Source organism: Chelonia mydas, chromosome 3 (genome assembly GCF_015237465.2).
Source record: "Chelonia mydas isolate rCheMyd1 chromosome 3, rCheMyd1.pri.v2, whole genome shotgun sequence".
Lineage (NCBI taxonomy): Eukaryota > Metazoa > Chordata > Testudines > Cheloniidae > Chelonia > Chelonia mydas.
The window spans coordinates 12,772,549-12,791,741 of record NC_057851.1 but is presented as its reverse complement, the minus strand read 5'-3'; the positions used below and the strand labels follow the sequence as shown (position 1 = coordinate 12,791,741).

The window sequence follows — 19,193 nt, the reverse complement described above, 5'->3', positions numbered from 1 at the left end:
AAGCAAATTAAATTACTGTGGGGATACCTTAATTAATGCTCAAAGAAGCAACGCTGCTGGACAGAGCAGCCAAAATTCTGCTCCGTGGGCTCGAGTAGGACTGTGAACCAAAGGGATCTCAAGGCAACCAGGGCCTTGCTTTGGGGGAATCTGAGACAGACCAGAGGGCTGTGAAGATCTGACAAGGAGAGAAGAAGCCGTCTATAAAATTGGTAACCACCTTCTCTGTTTGTCAAGCAAGACCTGCGTGAGGCTGGTGTGAGGCTTGTTTGTGTATGTTTGTGAAAGAGAGACTGGTTAAGAGGTATGTATAGCTCTTAATGTATAGCTCTTTATGTCTAACATAGGAGTTATATGCTTGATATAACCTTTTACCGCTTGTGTAATTCCTCCTCAATAAACTGCGGTACATTGAAGAGAATTACTGTGGACCTATTTACCCTAGCCCCTCAGAAGAGGGAGTTGGAGGCTGGCAAACCCACAGAAGGGGGAAGCCCAGGGAAAGAGCAGCAAGGGGAAGGACTGTACAGGGACTGTGGCAGCTTGTTGTAAGGTCCCTGGGCTGGAACCCCATGCAGAGGGCGGGCCTGGGTTCCCCCACCAGCCACTGGGGAGTGGCAAGGGCATTGGAGGCACCAGCCAGACAGCAGGTCTGGAAAGACTGAATTCCCTGGAAGGGTCAAGTCACAGAGAGGAAGCTGAAGACCCAGGAGTGAACAGGGCAGCCGAACGAGACAAGACAGGAGAAGACAACACTGGAGGGAGAGCGCGAGCTGGCAGAGCTAATCCCCAGGACAGCCAGCAGGAAACGCTGCTTGCAGTGAGTGGACTCCATGCCACTCTTCCTCATGTAGGTACTTATAGATCATGATCAAGGCATTTCTTACTTTCTCTTGGATGAACTGTAGATGGACCTTCTTAAGCCTCTTACTATAAGCTATGTTTTCCATACCTCAAATCTTTCTTGTAGCAATTTTCTGAGCCCTTTCCAATTTTTCAACATCCTTTTTAAAATTCAGACCACCAGAACTGGACACAGTATTCCAGTAACAGTCTCACGAATGCTACCGAGAGGAATTAACACCTCTCAGCTCCTTTACTCATTGCATCCCACATCAGCCTTTTCATGGCTGAGGTCAGGCTAATCTGCCTCGAGCTAGGTGGGTCATCCCCTTTATCCTTTTTAAATATTGGCAGAACGCTATTTTTTTCCAGTCCTCCGGAACTTCTCCAGTGTACCTAATTTTGTTAGAAATCAACTTTAATAGTTCAAAAAGCTCTTCAGCCAATTCTTTTAATTAGCTTTTTGAATGCAAGTTAGCTGACTTAAAAATGTGTAACTTATTAAAGTTAAACTATCAAGTTGTTGTTCTAACATCCGCCCTAGTTACTGATGGAAAAGCAAGTATTTAATTATCACTGTAAGATGGGAATACAGCATCCTGCTTCTTTCTTAATACAGAACAAATATTTATGAATACGTCTACCTTTTCTACGTCATGATTGAAATTTTTATCATCCTTATCTAGTATCAGACCTATACCATTGCTAGATTTCATGTGTTCCTGATATATTTAAAGAATTTAGGTTTGATATTAGGACAAACTTTTTCACTAGGAGGGTGGTGAAACACTGGAATGCGTTACCTAGGGAGGTGGTGGAATCTCCTTCCTTAGATATTTTTAAGGTCAGGCTTGACAAAGCCCTGGCTGGGATGATTTAGTTGGGGATTGGTCCTGCTTTGAGCAGGGGGTTGGACTAGGTGACCTCCTGAGGTCCCTTCCAACCCAGATAGTCTATGATTCTATGAATTCCTTCTTATTGTCCTTAACTATACCGACCACAGATTTTTGATACCTTTAGTGTCCTCCATTAATTATATGCATTTCTTACCTGCTATTTTGTACTCATTTCCATCAGCTCCCCCATTTTTCTATTTGCTATATTTATTTTTATGGTTGCTTTCATCTCCCCTCTTAGCCAGGATATATAATCCCCCCTCCTCAAAAGAAAAAAAAAAGCGCCTTTTCTGTGATTGTGGAATTGTGTTTCTGGGCATCTAATAAAGCAGTGGTTCTCAACCAAGAGTCCATAGGGGTACACAGAGGTCTTTGAGGGGGAAATCAGCTCATCTAGCTATTTGGCTAGTTTTACAACAGACTACATAAAAAGCACCAGGGAAGTCAGTATAAATAAAAATTTCATACAATGACTTGTTTATATTGCTCCATATACTATACACTGAAATGTAAGTACAATATTTATATTCCAATCAATTAATTTTTTTATTATATGGTAAAAATGAGAACGCAAGCAATTTGTCAGTAACAGTGGGCTGTGACACTTTTGTATTTTTATGTCTGATTTTGTAAGCAAGTAGATTTTAAGTGAGGTGAAACTTGGGGGTACTCAACACAAATCAGAAAGTTTGGAAATGTTGAGAGCCACTGTAATAAAGCATTCTTAAGCACTTCCCAATTATTATTCTTTCTTGTCTTTTAATTTTTTTTTCTCCCACTTAGTTTCATGATTGTCTTTAGCTTTGGGAAATTAGCTTTTTTAAAGCAGCAACTGTATATTGGGATTATCTTCTGTTTGCACATACCAAATGAAATTAGTTCATGATCCCTTGCACATAGGCAAGCTTTATACATAACAAAGTGGCTGAATGACTTGTTTAACTACAAAACTCTGTTCAGTATTAATTATGGAGCTGTGACTAATGCTGTCATAATTTCGTTATCAAAAGAGGTCAGACATTGTTAGTGCCAACAAAAGAAAAAGAAATAGGGCTTACTTCACCATGTGTTTCAGTCCAATTTTATGATGGTGCAACTCCTCTGAAATAGTTGATTTATGAGAGTGTGAAACTGAGTACTGCTGTAGTGAATCAGGCCCATAATACCTGCAAAACTAAACAAACATAAAAGCTCCCCCTAAGCATGGATCTAATCTGTTAATACCTGTTGTAAAAGTACTTCCTTGCTAATGTTTACCTATAACTTTTTCATCTCAGTGGATCTAATAAACAAGAGCAACAAATGGAGTGACATTAGCATCTCCAACTACACACCTGAACGCTGCTGATAAACCTGGACACTTACCATTCAGGTTTTAGTGAAGGATAAGGCACACGTTATTCACATTAGTCAATGATCTCCCTGACATGTGTAATTTAAAACAAAGAAACCTCTATTAGGGAAGCGAAGTTGGATTATTCTGAAATTCATCAATTTTTAAGGCAAGGAGAGAATTATGATAATCTAATCTGACCCCCTGTATAACAAAGGCCACACATTTCACCGGGTGATGCCTTCATCTAGCCCAGGGATTCTCAAACTTCACTGCAATGTGACCCCTTCTGACAATAAAAATTGCTACACGACCTCAGGAGCTGGAACCGAACCCTGAGCCTGTCCGAGCCCTACAGCCCCAGGGGGGAGGCCAAAGCCCAAGGGCTTCAGCCCCTGGCAGGCCTGCAACCTGAGCCCCTCCGCCCAAGATTGAAGCCCTCGGGCTTTGGCTCCGGGCGGTGGGGCTTGGGCTTCAGCCCCCAGGCCCCAGCAAGAGAAATGCCAGCCCTGGCAACCTCATCAAACGGTGTCGTGACCCACTTCAGGGTCCAGACCCACAGTCTGAGAACCGCTGAAGCCAAACAACTGTGGTTGACCTAGAGCATTTCTTTTAGAATGATATTCAGTCTTGACCGAAGGACTCCAAGCGATGGAGAACTTACCATGTGGTTACTGTGGCAAGATGGCCGATTTTAGTCTTGTGGGTCCTGCGCTTTTCTTGGCGGGTAGCTAAGATGCCACCCCTTGCCCCTGCTCTTGGGTGCCAAGGGCCCTGCTAATAGCCCGGGAAGGTGGTGGGGGAGGGAAGTGGGGTAGGGGTCTGGGTTTGCTCCTTGCTCTGAGTCCCAGCCCCTCTCAACCCCTCTGGGTTTCTTACCTTCGTCCCCCTTTGGTGGGGTTACCCTCGGTCCTTAGATGGTGGGGGAAAGGGAGTCCCCCTGTCCTGCTGGGCAGAGTCTCCCTTACTTCAATTCTCAGGTCTTCCAACTCTCTCAACACACCTCCAAGCTCCCATCCTTTCTCCTTCCTCCTCCTCCTCTGACTGCCTGAGGCAGGGGGTTTTATTTATTTAACAGGGCCTTAATTGACTGCAGGTGCTCCAATTAGCCTGCAGCCACCTTCCCTAGTCTACAGGGAACCACACCTTAATTAGTCTTGACCTTCTATATTTCCCCTCTAGCACTCTCCCACTGCTCCCTGGCCCTCCTGTATCACATATTCATTCCCCCCTTCACCCCCCACCCCCACCCCCCGCTCAACACCACAGGGTTGGGCTACTTGGGACGAGAGACAGTGTTGTCGTGACAGGCTATCCGCATTGCCATGTTGGCTTCCAGCTCTATGCTGTATCCGGAAGTGGAAAGACTGTAGGGATAGAAACCATCTAGTCACTCGTGCATTCCTCTCCTTGTTTGTGTGCATCCATTGGAGTGGGGCATGGTCTGTCACAAAGGTGAACCGCCGCCCAAGCAGGTAGTACTGTAGAATCTCCATGGCCCATTTAACCACTAGGCATTCTTTTTCTACTATGGCTTATCGTTATTCCCTGGGCAGGAGCTTTTGGCTAAGGTAAAGGATTGTGTGCTCCTCATCCCCCACCATCTGTGAAAGGATGGCCCCAAGTCCTACCTCCGAGGGGTCTGTTTGTAGGATGAATTCCTTTTTAAAATCTGGGGCTCTGAGCACTGGATGACTGCAAAGGGCCGTCTTTAGGCCTGTGAAAGCTTCTTCTGCCGCTTTGGTCCACTTAGCTATCTCCGGGTCCTGAGCTCTTATCAGGTCCGTCAGAGGGGCTGCCCTTGTGGTGAAGTGAGGGATGAACTACCCACGATCTCTAAAAATGCTCTGACTTGCTTCTTGCGGATCGGGCGGGGCCATTCCTGTATTGCCTTCACTTTGTTCTATTGGGGCTTCACCAGGCCCCTTCCGACTACATACCCGAGGTATCTGGCCTTGGCTAACCCTATTGCACATTGGGATGGGTTAGCGGTGAGGCCAGCCTGTCTAAGAGCATCTAGTACCGCTTCCACTTTCCCCAGGTGCATCTCCCAGTCAGGGCTATGGATTACCACATCATCTAAATAGGCGGCAGCATACTTGGCATTGGGTCGAAGTAATCTGTCCCTCAATTGTTGGAAAGTCGCGGGGGCCCCATGGAGCCCAAAAGGGAGGACGGTATATTGGAAAAGTCCATCGGGTGTAGAGAAAGTGTTTTTTTCCTTGGTGTCCTCAGCCAGGGGGATCTGCCAGTAGCCTTTTGTCAAGTCCAAGGTGGTTAAGTATTGGGCCTTGCCTAACTGATCCACCCGCTCATCAATACGTGGTATTGTGTAGGCATCGAATTGGGATACCTCATTTAACTTCCAGAAGTCATTACAAAACCTCAGGCTGCCATCAGGCTTGGGGACCAAGATAATAGGGCTGGACCACCGGCTGTGTGATTCCTCAGTCACCCCAAGTTCCAGCATCTTCTTTACTTCTGCCCTAGTTTCTTCTCTTTTTGCCTCTGGTACGCGATAGGGTTTTATTGTCACCCTTGCTCCGGGACAGGTGACGATGTGGTGCTGGATCAGCATCGTACGGCCTGGTTGTGTGGAGAACATGTCTCGGTTCCTCTGGATCATTTCAACAACCTCTGTTAATTGTTCTGGGGCTAATTTGGAGGATATCTTTACCTGCCCTTGTGGGCCATCTGCCTGGGATGGAACCGGCAGGACGGTCAGGCACGTCTCCCGATCATGCCAGGGTTTCAGTAAGTTGATGTGGTATATCTGCTCTGGCCTTCGGTGGTCTGGCTGCTTCACCTTATAATTCACCTCCCCGACAGCTTTCACGATCTCATAGGGTCCATGCCAACTGGCCAGGAGCTTATTTTCTACTTGTTGGTACCAGCACCAGCATCCATTCTCCTGGTTGAAATTTTCGTGTTTTTGCCAGACAATTGTAGTAGGTTCGTTGGGACTCTTGTGCTTTTTCCAAATGCTCTCATAATATGGAGGTCACTTGGGCTATTCTTTCTCTCATCTGGTCTACATGTGTAATGATGTTCTTCCCCGGGTTGGGTTGTTCCTCCCATTCCTTCTTCGCGATGTCTAATATGCCATGTGGGTGGCGTCCATACAGTAACTCATAGGGGGAGAATCCAGTAGATGCTTGGGGAACTTCTCGTATTGTGAACATCAGGTATGGGAGGAGGGTATCCCAGTCTTTTCTGTCTTGGGCCACCACCTTTCGGATCATGCTCTTGAGAATTTGGTTAAATCACTCAACCAGACCATCTGTTTGGGGATGGTAGACCGAGGTTCGCAAGGCTTGGATGTGGAGCAGGGTACATAAGTCCCTTGGTCTGTCAGGATCTCCTTAGGGATCTCCTTAGGGATGCCTACCCTAGCAAAAACCTGCACCAGTTCTTTTGCAATTGCCTTGGACGTGGGGTTTCTTAAAGGAATGGCTTCGGAGTACCGTGTAGCGTAGTCCAGAATGACGAGTATGCTTCGGTGGCCCGGGCTGTTCTTTCTAGAGGGCCCACTAGATCCATTGCTATCCTTTCAAAAGGTACTTCAATTATAGGCAAGGGTACCAACGGGGCCCTTAACTGAGGTTGGGGGCTATGCAGCTGGCACTCTGGGCAGGAGGTGCAATAGCGCTGGACTTCTACCCGTACCTTTGGCCAGTAGAACCTCCTTAGGACTCTATCCAGGGTCTTGTCTACACCTAAATGTCCCCCAAACAGATGACTGTGAGCTAACTCTAATACGGCCCTTGTGTGCTTCTGTGGCACCAAGAGCTGTTCTACTACTTCCCCCCATATTGGCACTACCCGGTACAACAGATCCTGTTTGATTATATAGTAGGGCTCTGGGCCTTTGGTTTTCCCTTCTACTTGCATGCCATTTACCTCTACTACCTCCTCCCTCACGTTCGCATACAGTGGTTCATCGGGTTGGTCCTGCCCAAAACAGTTGTGTGCGGGACTGATCTGGCCTGATTCTATTAGAATGGGCTCCCCTCCTTCTCTTGGGGTGCTTCTGCTCGTGCTCTGGGTCTCCCCGGGACCTCCTCCTTGGTTTGCTGCCAAAATCCTGGTTCCTAGTCTTTTGTCTGCCCTCCTTTCCTGTTTGGATTTCTGAGATTTTCCAGGGGCTGACAATAATTCTGGGGAAAACCCAGCAAAAATTGTGGTAGGGTCATTCATGGGCACCTCAGACTTTGCTCGGGGTTTACTTCCCTCCCCTAACTCGATGCAGGGAAGTAAGCTCTCGAACCCAGGAAAGTCCCTGCTGTTACCCGGGGTTCTTTCAACCCAAAGCTCTTGGTAACTTTTACTCTGTGTGAGGTGGTGTCAGGAAATAAATCAGGGGAGACACGGCCGTCCGACCGATAGATGGCTGGCACAAACAGGACAACACAAGAGTGCTTTCACTTAAAGCTAAACTTTACTTAGTCTCAAGCCCTTATACACACGTCTGCAACAGGTTAGTAAAACACCCCCAACCCTTGATCATTACCAAAGCTGAGTGTGGCTCTGGAGTGACACAGCGGCAGCCCGTCTGCTAGTGGGGAACACAAGATGCATCTAGAGGGAGAGTCCAGTCCTGAAGAGTCCCACTACCTCAAACTTTTCCCCCTTATTTATACATTAGTAACAGAATGACATGTCCCTTAAAGAAAACTTGTTAAGCAAGACGTTCCAATGGTCAATCAAGAGGTTCCTTCTGATTATCGATTAACCAGGTGTGGGTTTTTCCAGAGTTTGCAGCCTTGAGGCCCCAATAGACATTCCTGGGGCACATCGTGCTCTTCTAAGATGCATGTATCAGCAACTTCAACACAATTCTTATCAGGAAGGACCGGGGTCAAGCTGCCCTTTCTGTGGCACCCAACTCCCCCCCCCTCGCCTTGGTTAAGCTAAGCCTGCTGACTTGGCTAATTTACAGCCTGCTGACTTGGCTGCTTTTAGCAATAAGCCATAGTGGCTTCAGGCACTTTACTGGTTTGCCAAAGTCTCCCCATACAGTTTCCCCTCCTTAAAGGTCACCTTTCACACAAGGGGGCCTTTATATGATTGCTGTCACACCTTTTCTGGATGCACCTGAATTGAGAGCCAACGAAAGCTCAAGGCTCTCAGCCGAGACCGAGCAAATTATCTTCTTGTTGCATCCCATACTTAGCACACCAGCATAGCAAGTGACAAGCGATTGCCTTACCCTCCTTTCCTAGTTGAGGGAGGGGCGACAAATTCGATATGTTCCTTATCCGGGGGTACGAGTACTGGTGGCAGTAACCACTGACTCATCTGTCGGGGGACTTGCAATTGCCGGATTTTGCGCTATATCCAGCATGTCATTAGGCTGGTAACAAAAACCACTACTATCTGGCACCCCAAGATTACCATGATGGGATGTAGGGCCAAATTCAGGACGCCTGTACCAGTGGGGGACCATCCCAATAATACTTCCCACCAGTGGTGCCACAGGTCCTGGCCAATTCTTGCAAATACCCGTTTAATTTCATTGGCATTATGATGCACAGTAACCATGACTCTGCGCCCTTCCTGTTTTGCAGTATGTAACTGGTTCTGTAAATCAGGGTGTACAAGCAATATTTGTAAAGCAGTTAAATCCATTCCAAGGGGCACAGGTTTTACAATAGAATACAAAGTATAAGACACTTTTAACTGACTATATTTAAATTCTGGTGCCTGAAATTCAAAATCACATCCCCTAATTGCTATAATATGACAGAAACATTTATAGCATAACTTCATTTGTCTGCCAATACCTCTATGTTAGTAGCATCCCGCACTCCAACTTCTAATCCAGTTCCACCCAAAGCAGTTCAGTACATTTCTTGAGAGCCTTTTCTTTAGGCTACCCACCCCTCCTGGCTGCCAGGCAAAATCCAATAGCCTTCAGTAGTTCACACTGAGATAGTATTAGGGCAGCTATAAAGAAAGGCCTTTCTTTCCTTATATCCAATGTCATACAACACCCAGGTGCATTCAGCTGGGCTTGCATGCTGGAAGTTAACTAAGAAGTAATAATTGGCAAGTCTTAGTCTTTTAGTAACCAATGTTTTTACATACCCTTTTTTCCCGTTGGTAATTTCACTTTGTGCTTTAAAACTTTTTATGTCCATCCTTTTATTCCCACCAACAGATACACCTTGTGTCTCATGCATATTTTGCTTTTAAATGTGCCTTTACCACCTAAGGATGTTTCCCTGTTAACAGACTGGCATTTCTGTAAATATAGTTAAAATGCTTGGTAATGCTTTTCTGCCTAATGTAGTATTTCCTTTTTTGTAACACAATACACAACAATGCTAGCAACAAGACAAACAACACAAGACAAAACATAAAACACAAAACACAGTCTTTGTTGCGACAGTAGATCCATGGTATTCTGGGTTGCTCTTTAGCTGGTACCAGCTTTTCCTGATTCTCTGAAAGACAAAAGGAACATGTTTCTACCCCTTTTGGGGTGGCAGATTATTGCTTAAAATATCCATTCCTTTCACAAATGTCCTTGCTGATTGAATTATAGACTCTAAGGTCAGAAGGGACCACGATGATCATCTAGTCTGACCTCCTGCACAACGCAGACCACAGAATCATACCTACGCACTCCTGTAACGAACCCCTAACCTATGTTTGAGATACTGAAGTTCCCAAATCGTGGTTTAAAGACTTCAAGGTGCAGAGAATCTTCCAGCAAGTGACTCGTGCCCCACGCTGCAGAGGAAGGCGAAAAACCCCCAGGGCCTCTGCCACTCTGCCCTGGAAGAAAATTCCTTCCCGACCCCATCTAACATCCCATCACAGGCCATTGGGCCTATTTACCGCTAATAGTCAAAGATGAATTAATTGCCAAAATTAGGCTGTCCCATCATACCATCCCCACCATAAACTTATCAAGCTTAGTCTTGAAGCCAGATATGTCTTTTGCCTCTACTGCTCCCCTTGGAAGGCTGTTCCAGAACTTCACTCCTCTGATGGTTAGAAACCTTCGTCTAATTTCAAGTCTAAACTTCTTGAGGGCCAGTTTATATCCATTTGTTCTTGTGTCCACATTGGTACTGAGCTTAAATAATTCCTCTCCCTCCCTGGTATTCATCCCTCTGATATATTTATAGAGAGCAATCATATCTCCCCTCAGCCTTCTTTTGGTTAGGCTAAACAAGCCAAGCTCTTTGAGTCTCCTTTCATAAGACAGGTACCTGTTCCAGTTTGAATTCATCCTTCTTAATCATGGGAGACCAGAACTGCACACAGTATTCCAGATGAGGTCTCACCAGTGCCTTGTATAATGGTACTAACACCTCCTTATCTCTACTGGAAATACCTTGCCTGATGCATCCCAAGACCATATTGCAGGCAAAACAGAGGAATTACCCCCATACTTTCCTGTGTTTTTGTTCTATAGGCAGGCTAGGTTTCAATGGCTCCTACCTTTTAAGGGTTTAGGGGAAATTATTCCACTGTTCAGTTATTAAGTTCATGAGGTGGTGTACTTCAGTTTTTCTTCTTATACAGCAGACCAAGTTTGTTATATTCTTTCTGCTGTGCTAAGTTTTAAGTGTATTCATAGGTAATAGCTGAGAAGCATCATTACCATATGACCTTAAAGGTTTTTTCAAAAATCATACACACTATCCATTGTTACAGCGGTACTTCTTAACATTAAATTTATCCCAATGTTTAATATTAACATCAAATCTATTAAAAACTTCAGATTTCAGCACTGCATACACACACAAAAAGAATATTTTTCCTACTTAGGGTTAACCTGCCCCTCTCTTATTTTTAGGTTTGACTTCTTTTTCCACCTTCCTCTATCAGTAAGGTAATTTGCATTTTCAAAGACACTTTCTGGCTTGCTTTTGGATCCAAAGCCATCAGCAGGTCAGAGACCCTCTCTTAAAAGGGGACACAATCAACTTCCACCAGAGTTTTGATTTCTTTTCACTTTCAACTTCTGCTTCCAAAACACACAGTGATCTGAAAAAGAAAACACAAACTACTGTGGCTCCCTTTAGAGCCCTAATAGGATTTTAGTTAAGTAGCATGTTTTGTTTGCATTTCTTTTACCCCTTTTACAATATACACTGCACATGTCCTGGGAAAAATGCACATTCCTTTCATAGTTTAACTTCTATAACATTATATTAGCCATATAAATTTCTACATAAGGTGTAACAGTTTCTTTTGTGCTCACACAGTTTTCATGTACCTTTTTCAAAGTGACAGTCTGATTACTCAGAGCCACCTTAAGGCTCAGTGTTTCTAATGTTGCTTCCTTATTTTTGTGCACCTCACCAGTGCTGTTGCTCCAGAGGGGCAGTGTCTTTTTTTTTTTTTAAACTTCTTATACAACAGCTCTTATCTGCTATTTTGTTACCAAAAAAAAGGATCCAGAATTTCTCCCATTCTCCTGGGTTTGACTGCCCTGTTGCAGCGAGGACTTGGGTCTTTTAAAAAAAAATATTGAACTGTTTGCTATTTGTTATTTGCTATTGAAAGCATTGAGGTACCTTAAGGGTTAAATGCTAAATACCACAGCCAAACAACAGGAGTCACCTTTGTCTGGCAAAAGAGTGTTTCTCAGTTTTGCAACTTTGAATGAAAGATTCAGATGGCTTTTTAGTGGTGTTATTTAAAACCAAACCAAACCAAAAAACAATTTATCTTAAACCCACAAAACAGAGTTGCACAAGCCAGGAGCACCAGCCTTCGTCCCAAACACTCCACACACACACACACACACACACACACACACACACACACACACACACACACACACACACAAGCATACTCTTCTGCTTCACATCCTTTACACTGCTTTAATTTTTACACAGCTGTACATAGATTACATTGGTATATATTTGGGGTCAGGTAAGTTGCAATAGAAACCCCTTTATGTCCTTTTGGCAAATTTGACTAAATTGTTCAGTCAAATGATTCAAAGCAGACTGTCTTTTTGCCTGTCTTATTTACAAACATTCCTTTGGAAAAAGGCCCATTTTCCCTTCAGAATGGCTGCAAAGAAACCAAGAATTCTTTTTCTATAACACTTTTTCTGTTAACATTTGTACAAGGTTCAACTGCTTAATTCCCTCCAGTCTCCGCAGAGTTAATTTCTCACTCTCTTTATCTGTTGCCTGCCTGCTTGTCTGGGCCTGATCCTGCTTTCCTCCCTGAACCGCCCCTTCCCATGGGCACAGGCTTTGTCCCACTAACAATTTAGCAAAGAGGGTGGGTTCCTCAACTAGCCTCCACCCTTCCTGGTCCCTTTTCTTTGTTCCCTTTCTCTCTTCTTGCTCTGGGGTGGTCATTCTGCCAGATAGGTAGCGACCCTTTCTGACAGAAGGCACAGGTACTTTGCTATTGTTTACTGTGTTAGACTCTATCAGTTCAGTCCAAAAGCCTTTAGGCTGCCTGCAGTGTCTCCACTGAATTCTCTGTTACTCACACATTCAAGGACACCCACCTTTCCCCCAGTTCCTAGGGCTCCAGGCAAAAAGCACCTAACTTTACCCCTCTGTGGGCTCTGGGCAAGTACCCATTTCCTGTGGACTCAGGGCAAACTCCCTTTCCCTGTGGACTCAGGGCTTAATCTTTTGTGGGTTTACGGGGTCTTTTACCAGTGAAAGAGCCTTACATAGTAATATACTACATAACCTCTATTTCTTAACAATCACCAAAACAGAATGCACACACATACAGTGCTCACCACTCCCAATACGACAGATGGACTTTTCCTGAAGGCCGGTCAGAATCAGGTCCACCTGAGGGACTCCAGTTTCTCCACGGTGTCACTGGCAGAGTGTTAAGGTCTGGCAGCTCTGATCTTTGGGGCTGTCTCCTGGAGTTGGTTCCCTGTCTCTGGACATAATTTCTCCACTCAAGCAGGCAATCAGCCTGAGTTCTGAGTCCCAGTAATGGAATGTATCCGTAAATTAACTCGCGAACTGGGAACTTGTAGGGAGCGACCCCACCCCGCCGTCTTTTACCTCCTATTGCAATGGACAAACTACAAACTGTTTGTACCATCCGTCTCCTTCCTCTCTACCAATCCTCGCTGGGGCCTCCAAATTCTGTTACCTGGGGTTCTTTCAACCCCAAGCTCTTGGTAACTTTTACTCTGTGTGAGGTGGTGTCAGGAAATAAATCAGGGGAGACATGGCGGACCGATAGATGGCTGGAACAAACAGGACAACACAAGAGTGCTTTCACTTAAAACTATACTTAGTCTCAAGCACTTATCAGGAAGGACGCGGGGTCAAGCTGCCCTCTCTGTGGCACCCAAAAACCCCCCTCCCCTCCTGCCTTGGTTAAGCTAAGCCTGCTGACATGGCTAATTTACAGCCTGCTGACTTGGCTGCTTTTAGCAATAAGCCATAGTGGCTTGAGGCACTTTACTGGTTTGCCAAAGTCTCTCCATACACTGCCAATTAAGACCAGATAGGGGAGCTTGGGGACCACCCCTGCAGTCATCTTGGTTGTGTTTCCCTGGATCTCAATCCGTATTAGAATTGTGGGGTAGAAATTTACTGTGCCATGGACACGTCACTCCAGTGCTCTTGGCCCGGCTCAGTTGGTCTTGCCCCACTAACTTCCAGAGTCCACCAAAGCTATGGTCTGGATGCCATTCATTTTTACCGGCCTGATGTACTCATGTGGGGCTGTTGTGACCCCTACCAGGCTGATTAGTCCACATTGATCCCTGGGATCCCCCAGATTAGATTGCATGGGCTCCTCCCTATTGCCCCAACTCCCCACACTCATAACAGTGATATCTCATCCCAGAGGTTGCCCTCTGTCTTAGACCCTCTGACTCGCTCCCCCAACTCTCTCCCCCTGGACCCCCAGGTCCTCTTGGGGCCTCAGGCCGTTCCTTGGGGCCTGTTCTTCCGGCTATGACTTTCCTGGCGTTCTCGATGATCTGGGTCCTCAGGGTCGGGACTGGTTTCCTGAAACGCCGTGTTCCACCTCCTGGGGTTTCGAACAGTTCACAGGCTGCCAGTTGTCTCTTGACGAGGGTGACCAGTTCATCGTAGGTGGAGGGGTCATTCTGGCCTATCCAAGCTCGGAGGCCCGAGGGTAGTCCCCTCAGATAGTGGTCCAGCACCAAGAGCTCCATCATTTTCTCTGAGATGAGAGCCTCCAGACATAACCACTTCCAGGCTAAGTGAATTAGGTCAAATAGTTGTGATCGTGGTGTCTTGTCTTTGCAGTACTGCCATTCATGGAACCTCCCGGCTCGCAGGGCCGTCATTACCCCTGCCCTGGCCAGGATCTCCGCCTTCAGTCGGGGGTAATCTGCCGCCTCCTCTGCAGTCATATCATAGTCGGCCTTCTGGGCCTCCCCGCACAAAAATGGGGCGAGTACGCCTGACCACTGGTCTCGGGGCCAGGCCTCCCGCAGGGCTGTCCTCTCAAAGGCCAGGAGGTACGCCTCCACATCATCCTCTCTGGTCATTTTCTGCAGACAGTAGCTGGCCCGTATGGTCTGTGTCCCATCATACCCATGCCTCTTCTCCGTAAGGGCCTTCATCTGGTTCACTAGTTCCTGCAGCATGGGTGCCCGACCTTGGGTGGCCTGGGTCATCAGCAGGCGATTGGTCTCTTGCTGCAGCCGCATGGCCTCCTGCTGGGCAGCTGCCTGGACCCGGGTAGCTTCCTGCTGGGCGGCAGTGACTTGCACCAGTGCTTTGACCACGTCCTTCATCTTGAGGCAGGCTGGTTGTGACCCCCCTGGACTACGTTCACGGCACAGAAATCCCACTGCTGACACCATGTGTAGCAAGATGGCTGATTTTAGTCTGGTGGGTCCTGCGCTTTTCTTGGCGAGGAGCTAAGATGCCCCCTTTGCCCCTGCTCTTGGGTGCCGAGGGCCCCACTATTAGCTCGAAAAGGTGGTAGAGGAGGGAAGCGGGGGAGGGGTCTGAGTTTGCTCTTTGCTCTGAGTCCCAGTCCCTCTCAACCCCTGTGGGTTTTTTACCCTTGCCCCCCTTAGGTGGAGTTACCCTCGGTCCTTAGATGCTGGGGGGAAGGGAGTCCCCCTGTCCTGCTGGGCAGGGTCTCCCTTACTTCAATTCTCAGGTCTTCCAAATCTCTCAACACACCTCCAAGGTCCAGTCCTCTCTCCTTCCTCCTCCTCTGTCTGCCTGATGCAGGGGGTTTTATTCGGTTCCTAACAGGGCCTTAATTGACTGCAGGTGCTCCAATTAACCTGCAGCCACCTTCCCTAGTCTATAGGGAACCACGCCTTAATTAGCTTTGACCTTATATATTTCCCCTCTAGCACTCTCCCATGGCTCCCTGACCCTCCTGTATCACATTACTTACCATCACTGTGAAATGTGAGTTCCTTATTTCTAGCTTGAACATCACCTCCCAGTCAGATCTTGTTATGCCTTTGTTTGCTACACATTGAGCTCGTTAAGATCAGATAACTTCTCCCTATGCTGGCATGTTCAGACTGATCAAACTACTCCTTAACCTTCTCTTTAATAAGTTGTATGGATTGATTTTGATTTTCAGTATAAGACATGTTGTCCAGACCTTCAATCATTCCTGAAGCTTTTTTCTTAACCCTCTCCAATTTTTCAACATCTTTTTAAAGGGCGGACAGCGGAATTGGACCCATCGCCCAATCAGTGGTCTTACCAATGCCTTGCATACACTCAGGTACTTCCTCCTGGCTCTTAGAATACCATGGGTCTGAATCCAAGTCAACAAAACCAGAGATGGAGATTAACATATTTTGTTTATTAATTTTAGTTCCTTTAAAGTCACGGAGCTGTGCTTTCTTGCAATTACTGTAGGTTTGATTCTGCAAGACTTACTCACGAGTAGCACTTGCAAGTAGTTCAGCTGAAATCAATACTCACAATGGCTGAAATTCACCCCTGGTTTGATGGTGAATTTAAGGCTATGTCTACACTACATTCCTTTTAGAGACACAGCTGTAGCCACTCTTTGTCGGCAGGAGACAGCTCTCCCACCAGCAAAAAAAATCCACCCCTAATGAGTGGCAGTAGCTTTGTTGGCAGGAGAGCTCTCCTGACGACAAAGTGCTGTTCATACCAGCACTCTTAGTCGGTAAAACTTTTGTCATTCGGGTGTGTTTTTTTCACAGTCCTGAATGACAAAAGTTTTACCGATGAAAGTCCAGTGCAGGCAAAGCCCTGAGTCCTACTTAAGTCCTCAAAATAGGGTCTAAATGAATCTTAAGTGGCAGCCTTGCGCCGTCTCTCTGCACAGAGATTACTGTAATCCGTTGCGTATATGGTTTGCGGAACTGGAACTACGTTTGGGATCCTTATCAATAAAGCTTTGGCTTTACCGTCATGCCTTTTTTTTGGTAATGGCAACTCTTTGTTTCTAAAGTATGCACAGAATATTGAGAAGATCTCTACATGTTCATCAGAGTATTTCATCCAATCAACAAAGGAATAAAATGTGGCACCAGGAACATCTGCAAAAGGGAACATTTCTCTGTTTCTGAAAATAGCATAAAATGTGTTACAACAAACAGGCATTTCATTCAGAGATCAAAGCTTATTTGTAAAATGGTACACACAGAATCTGCCATATTGGTCTGCCTAGCCCTGTCTCCGATTTTATGTTGTTCAATGCGGAATACTTCAGAAGAACATGTAAAACCTCCAATGGGATATTTACTTCATGCAATTCTACATTATAGAGGGAATTTTCTCCCCAAGCCTCAGAGGCAAGCCCTAAAACAAGGTGACAAATGGCCATTTTAATTTCATGCTTTAACCTTTTCAAAATCTTTCTGGTACTGCTATTTGTCAGACCTGTAGCTTGAAGGAATGAGTCCCAGAGGTTAATCTGAGACAATTCCTCTTATTTTTAAATTAGTTTCTTTTCTGGTTCATCACACACCGTCTTGTCACTGGACTGTGACACATGGTGAACAGGAGCTGATCTTCTCTGTACTATTATTTTATGCACCTCTTTTCACAGGGAATTTTGTGGATGCTTTTGATTTTAATTTTTGGTGATATTCTTGGCACTTTTCCTTCTCTGTCTGTCGAGATATGGTGTCCCCAGAGGAGGAGGCATAACACACTGACATTCTAATATTCTGCCTCTGATTCTGCTGTGATTTGAACAGATGTCCTTACTGACATTTCCTTAATGGTACAGATCTTTTTATTGAGACTGCACTTAGCTCAGAACCAGTCAATGTACTTGAATAGGCTTCAGTTTTTCCTTCCAGTGTATGGTATCTTCCTCTTGTATATACTGGTTACTAATTTTGGTAGGTCCTTCTGGACTGGCTCATCAAATCCTGCCCTGACTGGATTAACCTAACTAATTTGGTGCCAATAAAAATATTGTCACCTTACTATTCAATTCTTTCTCCAGGTCATTAATAAATGATATATTGAAAAAAACCCCTACCTCACGCTGTTTGGCTTTCCCAGTCAACTTAGTTAAGAAGACAGGCATCTCTTTATTCATAGATTCATAGATACTAAGGTCAGAAGGGACCATTATGATCATCCAGTCTGACCTCCTGCACAACGCAGGCCACAGAATCTCACCCACCCACTCCTGCGAAAAACCTCTCACCTATGTCTGAGCTACTGAAGTCCTCAAATCGTGGTTTAAAGACTTCAAGGAGCAGAGAATCCTCCAGCAAGTGACCCGTGGCCCATGCTGCAGAAGAAGGCGAAAAACCTCCAGGGCCTCTTCCAATCTGCCCTGGAGGAAAATTCCTTCCCGACCCCAAATATGGCGATCAACTGAACCCTGAGCATATGGGCAAGATTCAGATACCCAGGAAAGAATTTTCTGTAGTAACTCAGATCCCACCCCATCTAACATCCCATCACAGGCCATTGGGCCTATTTACCATGAATATTTAAAGATCAATTAATTATCTTGTGGATCCCACACAGTCTCTCAAAGATTGAGTTACTCCTCAATGCCGTCAGTCTCTTGATAAATTGGGCAGGCTTTCTCCCACTCCTTTCTGGTGAAAGGGGATGTGCTCATGGTCTGAGGCTGCTCCTGGTGCTGCTCCAGGACATTGAGCTGCAACATGTGAGCTTACCTCTGTTTCTGTGGTGCTCTTTCCTCAGCTTCTAGTTGTTCAATGTGTCTTCCGTGAGCTTTCTCCTCAATTTCAGTGGTGGCTTCGTGTCTTTGGTAGGCTTTCTTCTCAGCCTCCTCGGTTTCTTTCTTCTTGATCTGGAGTTCCACCATCAGTATCTGGTGCTCATGTTCTTTCTGGGCTTCCAGGAGCTTTAGCTGAACTAGTTCCATTGCGGCAATCTCTGCGGCAGCTGAGGTAGGGGGTGTTCAAACTTTGCTGCTTGGCCAAAGTCTATGTGCAAAGCTCTCAGTTCCTCATCTAAGACTCTCTTTTTATGGGATATTCCCCAATTTTTACATAATTTTTTCAAGGTCTTTTGTGTCAAGGCCCTCATACGACACGATTCACTCATCATGACTAATCTTTAACCCTTAAAACTTTCCACCAAATTAAACTTTTAACAGGTCAACTCAGTTTATCTGTGGCAAGTGAATCCTGCCAAGACTATGCCAATTGTCACGCTGTCTGGAGTTCTCCTGAGTGGCTACCTCAGGGCAGACTGTCAGGAAACAGGGAAGACACCCCAAACTGGTGGTGTGTTCTATAAATTAGATTTCACCACGCCAGGGACAAATGTGATACTCCTGGATCACTATACCAGTCTTATCATGAAGTCACAGACAGTCCTCTGAGACTCTCCAGTCTGTCTTGTGACCCAGATAAACTAGACTTTGTGATAAAAAGATTACTTACACCAAAACTCACCACATTTAGATTGCTTCCAGTCCCAAGAAAAGAAAAGAGCCGGTAGGAAGCAAGCAGCCCAACCAAGATACAGACATTTGCAATAACTGCCAAAGATCAGGCAAATCTTGGATTGGACTATTCAGTCACATGAGGCATTGCAAACCATCTACATCATAGGCCGCAATTCCCACCATCTCTTGCAGATGAAAGGATGCCAACAAAAAGTCCCAAGAGACCAGTCACTTGCCCCAGATCAATTGGTACTCTAGATCTTACACCAAAGACAATGCCTGTAGCCAAT

At 45.7% G+C, this 19,193-nt stretch overlaps 1 protein-coding gene across 2 annotated transcripts in view; it reads right to left on the bottom strand.

Annotated features, from left to right (window-relative positions):
- Positions 1 to 19,104, bottom strand: part of LOC102945644 (cytochrome P450 2K4) — a 63,627-nt gene extending 44,523 nt beyond the window's left edge. The window contains exons 1-3 of one of the 2 annotated variants that reach the window (XM_037893892.2): positions 18,164 to 19,104; positions 15,201 to 15,242; positions 2,798 to 4,075 (exon numbers count right to left, since the gene is read on the bottom strand). The gene's annotated coding sequence lies outside the window, so the exon portion shown is untranslated. The remainder of the gene's footprint in view (positions 1 to 2,797; positions 4,076 to 15,200; positions 15,243 to 18,163) is intronic. The other variant, XM_043542130.1, reaches the window with a different exon arrangement.
- Between the last annotated feature and the right edge of the window lie 89 nt (positions 19,105 to 19,193).